Source organism: Ambystoma mexicanum, chromosome 6p, assembly GCF_040938575.1.
Source record: "Ambystoma mexicanum isolate Mex_15411 chromosome 6p, UKY_AmexF1_1, whole genome shotgun sequence".
In the NCBI taxonomy this organism is placed as follows: domain Eukaryota; kingdom Metazoa; phylum Chordata; class Amphibia; order Caudata; family Ambystomatidae; genus Ambystoma; species Ambystoma mexicanum.
Window position 1 is genome coordinate 188,969,832 of NC_090935.1, and position 15,088 is coordinate 188,984,919.

The following is a 15,088-nucleotide window of genomic DNA, read 5'->3' on the forward strand; positions in this document are numbered from 1 at the left end:
AAGGGCTAAACCCCCACCAGAGCGGTTGGGCCTGGGAGCGGAGAGGATCTTGTAGTCATCAGGTAGGAGTGTGTCAAAGCTGGTGACGGAGCTGGCCGTAAACCATGTCTCAGTGAGACCGAGGACATCGAGGTCAAGCTCCTCAAGAAGGCGGCAGATATCAGAGGAATGTTTGACAGCGGAGCGGGAGTTCAGGTGGCAATGTGGAGAAGGTTGCCCTCCCTAAAGGACATCCGGGGAGGGGTACAGATCAGAGGTAAGCCCTACGGAAGTCTAGAAAGCACCCGAGAGGGGGCAGAGAGGGAGGGGGAAGGCAAGGTAGCCCGGGGAAGAGGAGAGGGGACAGCAGGAGAAGAAAGGAAGTTGATGAGGCATGGAAAGCATCTATCAAAGAGATGAAGCTTGGCCTGAGGGCCTTGAACCAAGACGGTCCCATTAGAGTAGACATTATTGAGGACCTTAGAGGATAGGAAGGATGCCAGGAGGGCGTCCTAATGGGTGCCACCATTAATGGGAGAAGAGGAGAAAGGGGAGAGCACAGAGACCATATAAGGGGTCCATAGATGTACTGAAGGAACAACAAAGAGGATGTCGGTGAGAGTTTCATTGGAGGAGGCACTGATGTAGGTGTTGGCGATCGGGAGGCCTGAGCTGGAGACCAGGATGTCCTTTTTAAACTTCTTCCTACCAGACTTAGTGAGGAGAGCAGGATAGTCAATAGAGAAACAGTTAGAAAAGATAGGGGAGAAAGGGAGCACCATAGAGTAGGTGGGAGCGGAGAGGTCCCAGGGGAAGACAGACAAGATAGCGAGAGGCAGTGAGAAGAGATATTGGACAAGACGACAGCACTCAGGATGCGAGCACAGAAAAAGCACAGGACATTCTAAAACAGGAGAGAAGAAATGCCCAAGTTTGAGAATCCTAAAGGGAGAAAAGTCCTAGGCTTTACAATGCAATTTTAGAAGTGCAGATTAAAAGAGTGACTGACTATGTGATAGGACTCCGGAGGAGAATGTCACACATGATGGCTGAGGCAAGTGATAATTTGAAAGCAGGTCAGACTCTGGTTAAGCATTAGCATGAACAGAAGGCCAACATGGTTGAATTTGATAAGGCCAGCTAGTTCTTGTTATGGTGGCAACAAGGCAGAGGGCCTTGCAGGACAAATGAATAGGACCCTTCAAGACTGTGAGAAAACTTGGAGAGGTGATCTATCTGGTGGACGTAGGCAATCCTAAGGAGGCTCCTAGAGTCTTTCACACCAACCGTATAAAAGCTTATGTCTTGAGACCAGAACCGGGAGCTAAGCTTCTAGCTTAAGCTTACGAGGAGGAGGAGAGTGAACCTCTGCCTGACCTTCTCAGAGGCAAAACTTTAGATTAGCAAGTAGAAGGAGTCAATCTCTCTTCTAACCTGACTTCTGAACAACAGGAGGAGTGCAAGGTTTTGTTGAATCAATGTGCCCCCTTGTTTTCACTTTCACCAGGTTTGACCCCTTGGGGCCAGCATGACATTAACACTGGTGACTGTTTACCTGTCAAAAGCAGGGGTTACAGAATGTCAGAGAATTTAAGAAGCCACATCAAAGGAGAGGTCAACAAGATGCTTGATCCCGGGGTAATAGAACCCTCTACTAGTCCATGGTCTAGTCCAGTTGATCCAAGGAGGTGAGATTCTGCATGGACTATAGAGCTCTAAATGCAGTCACTATTACTGATGCCCATCCTTTGCCAAGGACAGATGATCTAGTGGATAGACTTGGTTCAGCCAAGTTTCTCAGCACATTTGACCTCACGTCAGGCTATTGGCAAATAGCCTTGACAGACCATGCAAAGAGAAAACTGCATTCTCCACCTCAGTTGGCTTATACCAGTTTAAGGTTATGCCTTTTGGCTTAAAGAATGCACCTGCTACATTCCAAAGGATGGTTAACCAAGTTCTGAGTGGGATGGAGGACTTCTGCATGGCATACTTGGATGACATTGCAGTGTTCAGCCCTATTTGGAAGGAACATGTTGACCACATAGGATGTGATTTGCAGGCTCTTGAGCAGGCCCAACTGACCATAAAGGCAAGCAAATGTCAAATTGGTCAGAGTAAAGTGGTCTACCTTGGACATGAGGTAGGAGGTGGTGAAATAAGGCCTTTGCTCAGCAAGATAGAAGCTGTTCAAAATTGGACAACACCTACTACTCAAACCCAGGTGAGAGCCTTCTTAGGTTTCACTGAGTATTATAGGAATTTCATTGAGAACTATGGGACCATAGCCTATCCACTGAATGTAATCTCCTCTCCTAAATTCCCTAAAAAGGTCAAATGGAATGAAGAGTGCAATCAGGCCTTTGAAAGCCTAAAAAGAGCACTTTGTCACGCTCCAGTTCTAAGAGCTCCTGACTACTACAAACCCTTCATTGTGCAAACAGATGCTTCCAATACAGGTATAGGTGCAGTCCTTAGTCAACTGGATGAGAAAGGTAGGGAACACCCCATTTGCTTCATCAGTAGGAAACTGAAGGAACCTGAGACAAGGTGGGCAACTATTGAGAGAGAATGTTTTGCCATTGTGTGGTCTCTGAAGATGTTTAAGCCATACTTGCATGGTTATACTTTCACCATTCAGACTGACCACCAACCCTTAAGATGGTTGATGCAAATGAAAGAGGAAAACCCAAAACTGTTGAGATGGTCAATCTGCCTCCAAGGGTTTGATTTTACCATTGAGCACAGGTCAGGATGTCACCACCAAAATGCTGATGGTTTCTCTAGGATGTTTTTAACCGACTAGAGGTAAGAGACTCATCCAGGAGTGGATTAGATCCTCCTGTCCCTTAGTCTGGGGGAGGGGGGCGAGTGTTAGGGAGAATTCTCTTCTAAGGCTAATTTCCCTTACCTATAGAGTCCCCCAGCAGCTTTTCTGGATTTGAAGGGTTTATTGTTTTTCTCCTGCTAAGAGTGAGACCCCTTTTCCCACTCTTAGACAGATTGCTAGTGTATGTCTGAGGCTATTTTGTGTGCTTATGGTCTATGGGGTTTTTTCTCACCCTCATAGGTATCATCTTTTTAACATGTGTGGCCACAGCACCCTCCGAGCTGTACCACAGGGGTGTCGTAGCGACCCCCAGACATAGACTCCATACCCTGGGACTGACTACTGTCTCCCAGGGCATGTAAAGTCCCCATTGACTTTACTAGTCAATAAATATGAACTAAACCAGTACAACCCATTTTAATATGGAAGTACTGGGAAGGGTTAATAGTTTTTCCCTAGTGTTCATTTTTGAGGGGGTACCGTACAGCCCCTCTCTCAAAAGTTTCTGGCTGGTGGCAGTGGTTACTACCATAAATATTCAACCACAAATATTTTCCTATGGGATTTTCCCATTGTTTGAGGCTACCACTTTTACTGACAGCCTCTAACATACCACCGGTTTATTTTAATATTAACTTTACTCCGGTAGGTTTTCATTGCCAGAACTTTAATAATATTTCTTTTTCGTGTCTTTCTCTGAAATCCTAACCCCGGTCGCGGATCCTTTGTTCGTCCTTTTGGCGGGCTTCTGCACAGAAGCCCTCCTCTCGGTGCCATTGAGTCTGGGGTAGACAGGATGTGTAGGAGGGGGAATAGGCACCCTGGACAGGGTTGCCTATGCAACCCAAGTCACACTCTGCCCTGATAGGCTGGGGCTTCTCCCGCCAGGAGAGCCACCCCACTGTGTGAGTGAGAGTTAGGCAGTATGAATGGGGGTCTTGCTGCATAAAAGCAGGGTCCTGAGGACTGGAGGACAAGACATCACCACTGGAACTAGAAACCCGAAGAGGAGAGAAGCTGAAGACATCTGCAATGACTGAACCACCGGTGAAGCCGTGCTGCAGATCCTCACCAATTTTCTCCAACGACTCGAGAAGATCTTCGCCTGCAAGAGTCTTCTTCCCTTGAGCTGGTGGGGCCACGACCGCGATTTAAAGGCGCATATCTTTTATTCGTTTTGGCAGCACCGCGGCTGGCTTCATCCCTGGGCAGTGCAGTAAATCAAACCTTCCACAACAACGAGAACCTCTCTTCCTCTGCTGGATCTCCTGAACTGCAGGAACTGCCAGGAACTACCGCCACCACAGGAGCCTCTTCCACTTTAAAGGTACATTGTTCTGCCATGCCTCCCGTTTCGTTGGGCAACGCTAAAGGTGTTTCAAATCCTTTACTTACCTACTGTGTATCCGCCCCTATCGTCTAACATTGGGCCTCATCACGAGGTCGGCGGTAATGCGGCGGTTTTCCCATCGAACATAAATAGCGCTAACGCCAAGCCACCTGGCGGATAATCCACCAGATCACGAGTTTCATGTCACAGGAGTGCACTTGGGGCAAGTCTGCCCTGGACAGGGTGAGAAAGCCCAAATTTAGTGATCAGGAGCTGGCTGTACTGCTGGAGGAGGCTGAGACCCATCATGAAGAGCTGCAGCAGCGCAAAACCAGTGGCCAGCACAGAGAACAGATTTGGCGCAACATTAGCCAAAGGGTAACTTCAGTGGGGCCCATGCCCTGGGATGGGGAGGATTGCCGCAAGTGCCTCAACGACCTACGTGTGAGAGTCCGCGGCATCCTCACACAGCACAGGAGTGCAAGCAGGGGCATTGCAGGAGGGCCGCCACCACCCCCACCCTAACTCACACCCTGGGAGGAGAAGATGAGTGCCCTGATTGAGATCGGCACCATTGAGGGAATTGGTGTAGCGGAGGCAGGCACTGGCATTGATCCGACTGCAGGTGAGTCCCACCCCAAATGCATTAAACTGAAAGTACCACACATGCAGACCCTGAGTGAATGAATGTGAATAAATGCATGTGAGGCACTGCAGACACCCATAAGTGACCCCTTGATCAATTGAACCGTAGCACTGCCTAGACTACCCTGCACGTGCAGTGCATCAATAGAAGTGGCAGGGGACAGACATCCATAGCCATGGGACAGCTATGTAGAGTGTGAGTGTGCAAGAATACATCCCCAGGACCCTGAGCTCAGTGCACCCCAACCCTGCATCTAATCTTGTCACACAAACATTCCCATGCAGTGTACCTCCACACTCACACCAAGCACCACATGGTGATTGAACAAAATGCAAGTTGAATGCATGAATGATACTGTCTACAATCCCACTTGATGGCATGAACTTCTTGATACTAATGTAGGTTGCCTTGAATTCAATCCACACCCTATGTACCCCACAGGCACACGGCAAACCCCACAGGATGAAGATGATGGGGAGGAGGCCACACCATCACGGCACCCGAGGCAGCGTGCCTCCACCAGCACCACCACTCCACAAAGGGGCCGCACAGAAGAGAACCGACGCAGGCCACCTCCCACTTCACCACAACACAGCCCAACCAGACGGCTGCAGCACCCACATGCCCACAGGGAGTCCACAGTCAGCTCACCCCAAGCCACCAGGCATAGCCCCGATGCAGAGGGAGTCACCTGTGGATCGGAGCCCGACGTGGGAGTGACACCTCCACGTACGCATCAGGCAGGATGTCTGCATTCACCCGGAAGCAGTGACGCTGAAGAGATGGGCACACGACAGGGGACCCCAGAGCTAGCACTAACCCCACCTGTTTATGTGCATCGTGTCCGCACACCACAGCTAGACGAAGACACACCATCATATGGCAGCCCTGAAGACTGGCACTCAGAGCCTGGCAGCCCAATCCCTGCCGGCAACATGTCCCCAAGCAGCCCCCACCCAACAGCGCACAAGTGGCAGGCCAGCACCTGCCACACCAGGGGTACCCTTCATCACGGGGGCAGCAGTGATGGGCCGACTGGAAATGATCGAGGCCAAACAGGACAAAGTTGAATCCATGGCCAAGGTGCACAGCCGGCACATCAACATCAAGGCCATCAGTGCATCCATACGCCATGGATGCAAGTACATAGCGCGTGACAATGTGTGAACATGCAGAGTGGTGGAGCATTGCACTACAGCCCTGACAGGGTTTGAACAAAGGGATGAGGGAGTTATGTGAGGCAGTATCAGCTCTTGCTCAGCAGACAAGGGAGGGGAACAATCTTCTCCGACAGCACATGCAAGCAACCGGGTCAGTCCCATCAACCTCCACTACACCCACGGAGGGATCCCTTGAGCCGTCTCCTATGCGCCGTTCAATGCGCCACCTGAGGTCACACACACCAGAGGGGCCTGACAAGGAAAGCGCCCACGACCATCCTAGTCGGACATGGCATTGTTGTGGGTGCCCTGATAACAAACATGCACCTACCTGCACTGTTGTGGGGTGTTCACTGGGGTGGAGGGGGAATTGTGTGCTGGGTGTTCACTGGGGGGAGGTGGGATTGTGTGCTGGGTGGTCACTGGGGGGAGGGAGGATTGTGTGCTGGGTGTTCACTGGGGGGAGGGGGTTTGTTATACTGAGAATAAATCACATTTCAAAAATCACAAAGCATGGACAGTAGTGATTGTGATAAAGTGCTCTTTGATGTTGAAGTGACAAGTGTTAAATTTAGCCGTCACCCAAATATAAAAAAAAACATCAATCAATCCCTGTCTGAACAACCTCTCCTCCCTCAGCCCAACCTCTTGTGCACGTGCAATACCTTCAGGCACGTCATCACCTTCACTCCCATCCTCAGATGGCTGCACATGAGCATCAGGTGGCAGTGGCACATTCCTGCGACAGCAGATGCTGTGCAGCATGGCACATGTCAGTACAATTTTTCCAGCTTTTTCAGGTGCATACATCAATGCCCCTCCCGTACGGTCTCGGCACCGGAAGTGTGCCTTCAGTAGTCCAAATGCCCTCTCCACGCAGATCCGTGTACGAGCATGGGCAATGTTGTATGCCTGCTCTGCTGCAGTGTGTGGATGACGCACAGGGGTTATGAGCCATGTGTACTGGGTATATCCAGAATCACCTGCAGGGGAGAGAAAGCAGGTTTGGGGAAAAGGTAAGTTCAGTGGGTGTACAGGCCTCAGTCATCAGTGTCATTTTGCCATACTTGTCATTTGGTCACTAACATTGTGGAGTGTGCTGTGCTACCAGCAGCATTGATTCCATGAGGTACTCACAACTTGGTATGCCTCTGTTTCAGTATGTAACAGTACTCATTCACTTGTCACTGGGGAAGGGGGCTCTTCAATCTGATTGTGCATGCGAGAAGTGGCTACCTCATCTGTCATTGCCATTCCCTTTGGCTGCTGTTGCATTTGCTGGTTGTCACTATTGTGTACTGTTCTCCAGGCATTTCATTGGCCATTCAGGGCACAGGGGTTGTGGGATGTACATTGGCATTACTCAGACTGCTTATGTGTGCTGCATTTGTGGATGTGGCGATTTTTGTGTTACATTTGCATGACTGTCGGGTGGGCAGGGTGGGATGTCTGTACTGTGTCAGTGTTGGAAGCCATAGTGCTACTCACACAGGAGGCTTTGTGGTGGTAGGCCTTCCATATGTCACTGTGCTGCCGCATGTCTTTTACATCCAGAATGGGTGTCTTCTGCTGTGTTGGACATGTCCAAGGTTTCTCGTGCAAGGTGCTTGACTGGAAATGCTGCACTGATGGTGCTGCCTATTGACATTCAAGGATTTCATTGTGTGTGACCAGCCCCATCATTTGTGGATTAACATGCATTATGGTATACATTTGTACTCACCCAGCAGCCATGTGTTTTGCCCTCAGTGCCTTTCCATGTACGCTGGCAGGGTACTGTCGCGCAGGACCATGGAGTCGTGGGTGGATCCTTGGTAGCGGGCACAGCAGCGGCTGAAGGTGAGGTCAGGGCCACATGTCATCTGCACATTCAGGGAATGGTAATGTTTCCGGTTTCTATAGGCTGCCTCATGTGCCTGGGGTGGTACAAGTGCTACATGTGTGCAGTCCAGGGCTGAAATTACATTCAGAACTTGGGCAATGTCATGGAATTGACCCTTCAGCTGGTTCACCTGTGCCTGTGTGGCTGGCAATGCAATGTGCTTATTCAATTGGATCAACAGTGCATCCAGCACCTGTCCCAGCATGGCACTGAATGTGGACTGGGCCATGCCAGGCATCATGGCAACGGTGTGTTGGTAGCTGCCAGTCTGGAGGAATTGTAGCACAGACACAAGCTTCACTAGCGGAGGTACTGCTGTGCTGATGGCTATACGGCTGCCGATGTCAGCCTGGACTGTGTCCAGCAACTGGGTGATGGTTGCCCTGACCAGCCGATATTCAGTCACCAACTGGTCATCAGTCAGGGCCCAGGGTGTTGGTCTGACCCTGAGGATGGGTGGCCGCCTTGCTGGGGCTGCTCTCCTCCTCCTTCACCTCATCCCCACCACCCCATGCGCCTGCAGGGCCCTGGCCTGGTTGGCTGCCCTCTGTAGCTCCAGGTGCAGCAGGTAGAAGTCCACATCATGGCTCCCGGCTCCAAATGGCAGCATGGTGTTTGGAAGTGTGTGTTGTGCATAGGTGGGTCTTTTGTAGGCCTCTGATTTGCATTGGTTTCACCTGGGCCCTTATTGCAGTCTCCTCCCTGCTCCTGCTGGTGGAATGGTGTTGGGGAGGGTGTGTTGTGCATGGGTGGGTCCTTTGTAGGCCTCTGATTTGCATTGGTTTCACCTGGGCCCTTATTGCTGTGGCCTGTGTTCTTTTACCTCCAGCATTTTGCTGGGGGTATTTTCGGTGGCTTGTCCGCCGCTTTTCTGGTGCTAATTGCGCCTACACCGGACTCGTGATTGCAATGTTTTAGAGCGATTGGTTACTGGCGCTTTTACAGTCGACGCATGTACAGCCAGCTATACTTACGCCGGCTGTAATGGTGCCGGCGGTATTTGGACTCGTGATCCGACGAACCCTTAAAATCGGCGCTGATAGCGTTACCGCCGATTTTAAAGGTTACCGCCAAACTCATGATGAGGCCCTTTGTCTTTTACCTTCTGCAACCGCCTTTTCAAATCGTTAAACAAAGACTTAACTGCAGCTACTAGAACAGTTTGATCCTGGGCATATTTCCCTGTACCATTGACTCTGGCAAAGGCCTAGTGAGTCTGGCTAAATCTATTACAACTGCCTTCTCTAGATTGCTTCTAACCTAGAAATGAGTTGGTGCACCTAACTCTTATAACTACCTTTTTCTTCCCCCTTCTTTAAATATTTTGAAGTGCCATTTTGCTCGGTTTTCACTTACGAATTGCTTATGCTAAAGTGCTGCCTTGCCTAACTTGTTCACAATTTGCTTGGGAAGTGTTGCTGGTGTGTTGTAGAGTCTAACCTAAATAACTTGTCCTCCCCCCTTTTGGAAATTGTTAGAGTGCCATTTCTGCTTGGGTTACACTGTGCCGTTTTGCTCAGTTTTCACTCTGGCTCAAACTTGTCTACAATTTAAATAGGGAGTGTGTATACTTTTCTTGACTGTTTTAACTTACTTTTATCATAGTGATTTGTGTGTGACCATCAGAGTGTGTAAAATAAATATATATTCTTTTTGATAAAAAGCTTTGGTCAGTGATTCCTTGTGCTATAGTATAGTAGCCCTAATGTGTAAACCCTGAATACTGCTCATCTCCCTATTGAGATAAGACAGCTACCAACTAAATCTGCGTGGTACAGACTGATACCAAAGGGAATTTATTGCATATACCTGTAGTCCTAATCTTCTGTAGTGCTCCCTAAGGGTACTGCATAGGATTCTGCCTAACACCTGTGTCTCCCCTCTTTCTTGTAGGCCGCTGTAATGTCCCAGAATGGATGCTGACTGAGAGAGCACTAAGCGGTGAGTGAATGCGCAATTCGCTGCGCCTTCTTGTCTTTTCATGTGCTAACCTGTGTTTCCTCTCTTTTGTAGTTCGTTGTGAGGTTCTGGAACTGGTGTTGACCAAGAGTGGCTTGAATTCAGGTAAGCGTCTTATGGTTCTTGGTTGCTTTCTGAATTGAAATATGGAAATGCTTACTAATGCTCTTTTCAGCCCCTTTTTTCCAGCTTGCGGCATTCCAGAGATGGATGCGGCAGCGAGATGCTGTGTTCACTGGACCGGGTGAGCGATGGACTGCAAACAGGATACTACTCACAGGTAAGTGTCGTACTAAAGATGTTCTTGTTGTTCTTTCAGGTACGCGGCTCCAGGAAGGCTTTAAGGAACCAAGCTGAACACGGTGTGCGTCACGCTGCTAACCGCAGAGTAACGTGAAGCATGTTCCTCTGCCTGGGCATGGCTTACATAGCCCCCAGATATTCCAAGGCCTGACCACACCCAAAATACTAGACCGCATAGCACAGTTCTTAGAAACGAGCTATGTGGGTGCCTCCATGTTGCACAAAAGCTCATTAACAAGTCCAGGTCATCCTCACATTGAGTATGAGCTTGGCGCCAAAGGTTCCAGGACTGACTCCAGGAGAGTTTTTGATGAGATGGCAAGGCCTTTAAGGCCATAATGGAGAATCATAGCCTGGCTCCTGTGACTTGCCTATGAGGGTTAGGGGCAGGGATCATGACAGGGACCCACGTCTGGGCAAAGCTGTCCCACTCGGGATGACAATAGCAAAACAAAAGAGGTGATAGTTGGAAGGTTTTAGAATAAATCCTAACCTCTGGCATTGCTCTGGGCCACCCTCTAGACCATCAGCCTGATTCTTACAGCCTTAACCTGTTTCTGAGATAGCTTAGTTAAATTCAACGTGACCAAGCGTCCATGTTACCAATATGGCTGTCCTTGCCATGTTATATTCGTCTACAGCAAGCTTCTACACATTTTCTTTCTACCTTGCATTACTGTGTATTTACAGTTATTGGTCAGTAAGTTATTTAGTCTTGTTTTGATATGTGATTACTTTAGCTTTGGGCACATGTTACTCTTAGTGCTGCAGTTCCAATATTACTTTGAAATTGTTTCAGCATAGGTTCATATATCTTTTTCATGACATCACTTTGTCCTTGTCAGATTTCACTTCAACGTTCCTCCAATTCATTGATGCATTCTGACATCTTGACAGGCGACTTCAACATGCAGCATTCTTCCATGCAACATCCATCCACACCTTCAGTGCAAGGGTACATTCTGTATGGTTGTTTGAGTGCACAATTTCTCTCATGCACTTGATGCAGTATCGGAACAATGCAGGGGTTCCCATTTATGGCTTTTCTCTGACAGTTCCAATATGATGGTGGTGAAGGGGCAGGAACTGGTAAGATATCATCGACCTGCTCCTCTACAAAGGCAGCCTGTGATCCCTGAACCTGCACTATGTGACGGGAGAGCATGTAGGCACTAAACTGGATTACTGCAATGCCCTATTCCTGGGAACCTCTGCAAAAAACCTAACAAAAAAATAAAAGTCACTCAAAATAATGCACTCAGGGCAGCGCTGAGCATTCCCAAAAGGGAACATATCTCTCAAGCCAGAAAAGAAGCCCATTGGCTACCGGTAAAGGAACGTATACTCTTCAAAGCAATGGCCATCACACGCAGGTGCCTCTCATCAGACGCCCCACTCTACCTATCCCAACGAATCACCCCTATCTTCTCCAAACGACCTACTAGATCCCACCTCTCCAATCAGATATATGTACCCACATTCAAAATAACCAAAGTGGGAGGGTCCAGTTTTCAACACCTCGCATCAAAAAACTGGAATGCGCTGCCTACCACACTAAGGAATGAAAAATTCTACACCATCTTCCGCAAAATGCTAAAAACCTTGCTGTTCTGCTAAATGTACCTAATTAGCATGCATACTCATGCTGTTGCACTGTAACCACAGCAACAGTATAGTATACGCATCCTTCTTTGTCATCGTTTGATACCTGTTTATTCTATTATACATTACTGTTCGTACTCCCTATGCAAGCTAAGCAATCTGTAACAGCGCCACGATTCCCCAGGGCCATTTGTGCGCTTTACAAATGCAAATACATAAAATAAAAAAATAAGTTTGCTGCAGATCAAGATAATGATCCAGCTGGCACAGGTGTATATGATTATTTTGGAATGGATCTTATGAAAAGGGAGATCACCCTTACTAAAATGGAATTACCTGCATCATTGAATTAATTAATACAAATCAAACATACTCCCCTGCCATAAGGCAATTCCTCACAACAGAATCGTTTGTTTTAATAACAATAATTAAGCTGATAATATTCACTTAAATTAGCAGCAACACTTTAGAAACAAGACTGTCAATGCGTATGTGATCTGTCTAATTTGTATTTTTTTTGTTTCTATTTGAAGATCGTTATTCACAAACGTGAAGGTTTCATGGTACCATAATTAAGTGTTTTTGAACAGAACAATGTGTTAAAATAACACGTTTTCCACCAAAGCTGGGTTCACACAAGGCTTCTTAAAATTCCCACAAAGTCGGCATGCATCTCTTTATTCTTTCAGCATTGTGTAACCTTTGTGAGAAGGGGCCCAGAGGCCTGGGAAGGATGCCATGGACAATAACTAACGTGAGAATAACTAACGTGAGATCTCCTGTCTGATAAGCAGAGCTGAGGTGGGACTGGCGGTCAAATAGTTGGTGTACATTTTGAATAAATATAGCTGGATTTTGTGATGAAAAGACAAGCGGATCGCAGCTCTAGGGCAAAAGCTCCACACAGGTCCATAGAGAGGCAGCCGGCAACAGAACTGGTACTTTTAACGAAAACGAAACCCAAGCACTTCACTGTGGATTTTGAAATTGAAAGTATTTCAAAAACTGGGCTTTTATTCCTAAAGGTCCTGCATTACACGTGTGTTTTGTTTCTTAGTTGTTTTCCAACCGGATGCTTTACACTTGGATGTGTTCAACTTTTGCAAGCACTTTGAAAACTTTTGCGATGTGTTCCGAACTGGCGCCCCCGATGGAAATAATTTAAAGAGGCAGCAATGGACTACAGACGATTGTGAGGGCCTGTAAGTCCCAAGGGAATTAAGGCATGTGTTTACTTAGCAAAAGGCAAGCAGTTGGCTTGCAGCCAATGAATGACATGTCTCATTCAGTTGAGCTCCTTTAATGGATATGTAGTATGTTTGGCTTGGTGTGCTGACACTAAGGATGTGAAAACAGAAAAACAATGTTACAATGTTGGAATTATGAGGATTGCAAAAAGACCAGGAACGATGCTCTAAACATGTGCTGCACATAGAAGAATAGCAATGCTGCACCAACAGCTACTGATTAGAAATACAACATCTATTGGGATGTCTATACACTTTGGAGTAAACTAATACAGAGGGCCTCATTACGACCCAGGCGGTAACCATGGCGCTACTAACGCCATGGTTGCCGCCGGTGTTTTACCAACCCCGCCATGGTGAATGGCGGAATTACCGCCCCATTCCAAGGTTGGCGGGGCGGTAATTCCCCATTCACCATTGGCCCTTCCCGTTCCCATTTTTGCCCCCATGGGGCTCAATGGGAATGGGGAAGGCGGTAATTACGGTACCGCAAATTGCGGTACCGTAATTACCTCGAAAGTCCCTTTGCGGGTTCCTTTGCGGGTCCCTTTGCGGGTAAAACCAGCCAGTAAGGGTTTACACATCGTTTAACACACGTTTTATTGTCATGCTAATGGGATTAGTTACTGCATATACTATATATATAGATCTACACCCACTGTCAGCTCTAAAAAAAATATTGTCGAACTAAATATAAGGTTCCTTGTCCTTAGATCGCCAATTTTTTACAGAATATTTTCGGCTGAACAAACTCATTGATTTTTTTTTATATATAATTGGATAACGTTTCCTCCAAGCCCCCCTTCCCTATTATCTAGCCTCAATTCCCCACAACCCCTACCCTTTACATCCCCTTACCCAACCACCCCCCATATTTTTTTATGAGTATTTTCAGCAGAAAAGTGTTAAAAAAATCAGCAAAAAAAAGCCTGCCGTTTTTACAACGTCGTACCAAATATACACTTAGACAGAAGAAGCTGAGTGTATGGAAATATTGTTGATTACATGTGTTATATCAAATATAGCCTAAATACTTTTTTTGAGAAATGTAACTGGTCATAGAAAATCTTGACAGGTACCCAGGACACCATGCCTTCCCTGCCAATGCAATCCATAGCAAGAATCCAGCTCTGTCGCCCACAATCAGGCGCTAATTTCCATCTGAAGGGGGTTATTAGTTCAGATTTCTGGGTACAGGTGAGAAAAAGCTTTGTAACTATGTTTCTGGCCTTGGAGAGTAGCAAAGAGCATCACCCAGCTGCGGTTAACAAATGTGAGTTAAAATCGGTGAAGCCAAATAGCAAACTCCAACTGTAGAAAAATGCAAACAGCTGTTCTGATCGACAGGTTCTTCTACTATTCATAAACGTTGCTGGGATTTACTTGCCTGCATTTGAAATGGAATTTGGAACCTGTGAAGTTCAGCGCTGTCCTGGTCACAAGACTAGACTGGTGCCCCCGAACCATCCTTCCTCCCGAGACATCCTAATTCTGGACGTTGGAAGTCCTCGCGTTAGATAACTTTACATGATGCCTGTTTAAGACAAGACAGAGCTGCCATTTCGTGAAACTACATGTCATTACATTCTGAGGTGTCTCTGTTACTGAGGCGATATGCCCGAGGCGGTGGGCTGACCTTGTAGGAAATGGCCGCCACCCATGTTAAGGGCTCCAGCGGAGTTAGGGTCCATTAACGAGGGTGGCAGTGCCGTTACCGAAAGGGTGGGCATGCCACAGAGGGGCATATTACCATTAGCACCTGTATTGTTCTCTACACGGGTGCTAATGGTGTCTTTTTTTAATATAAATAAAAAAAGGACACTAACATTTACGGCGTGGCCTGGCACTGTGCAGTTCTGGAATTCCATTTTCCATGTCGGTGATGATAATGTCATCAACATTAAAAAAAAAAGTACTTTGAGGACACCAGCACTGCACGGCACGGGCCGCGCTGTAAAGGAACGTTTCTTTTTTTTTTTCAAATAAAAAAAGGCACCTTTAGCACCTGTGTAGGAAACTAGACAGGTGCTAATGTAAGGGGGTAGGCGGAGCTGGGAAGGGAAGGGGGCTCTGGTTAACCATTGTGCTGGGAATGCAGGCTTACGCCTCAGATATGGCCAGCATTCTGAGCATCCTGATTGGTCAGCACC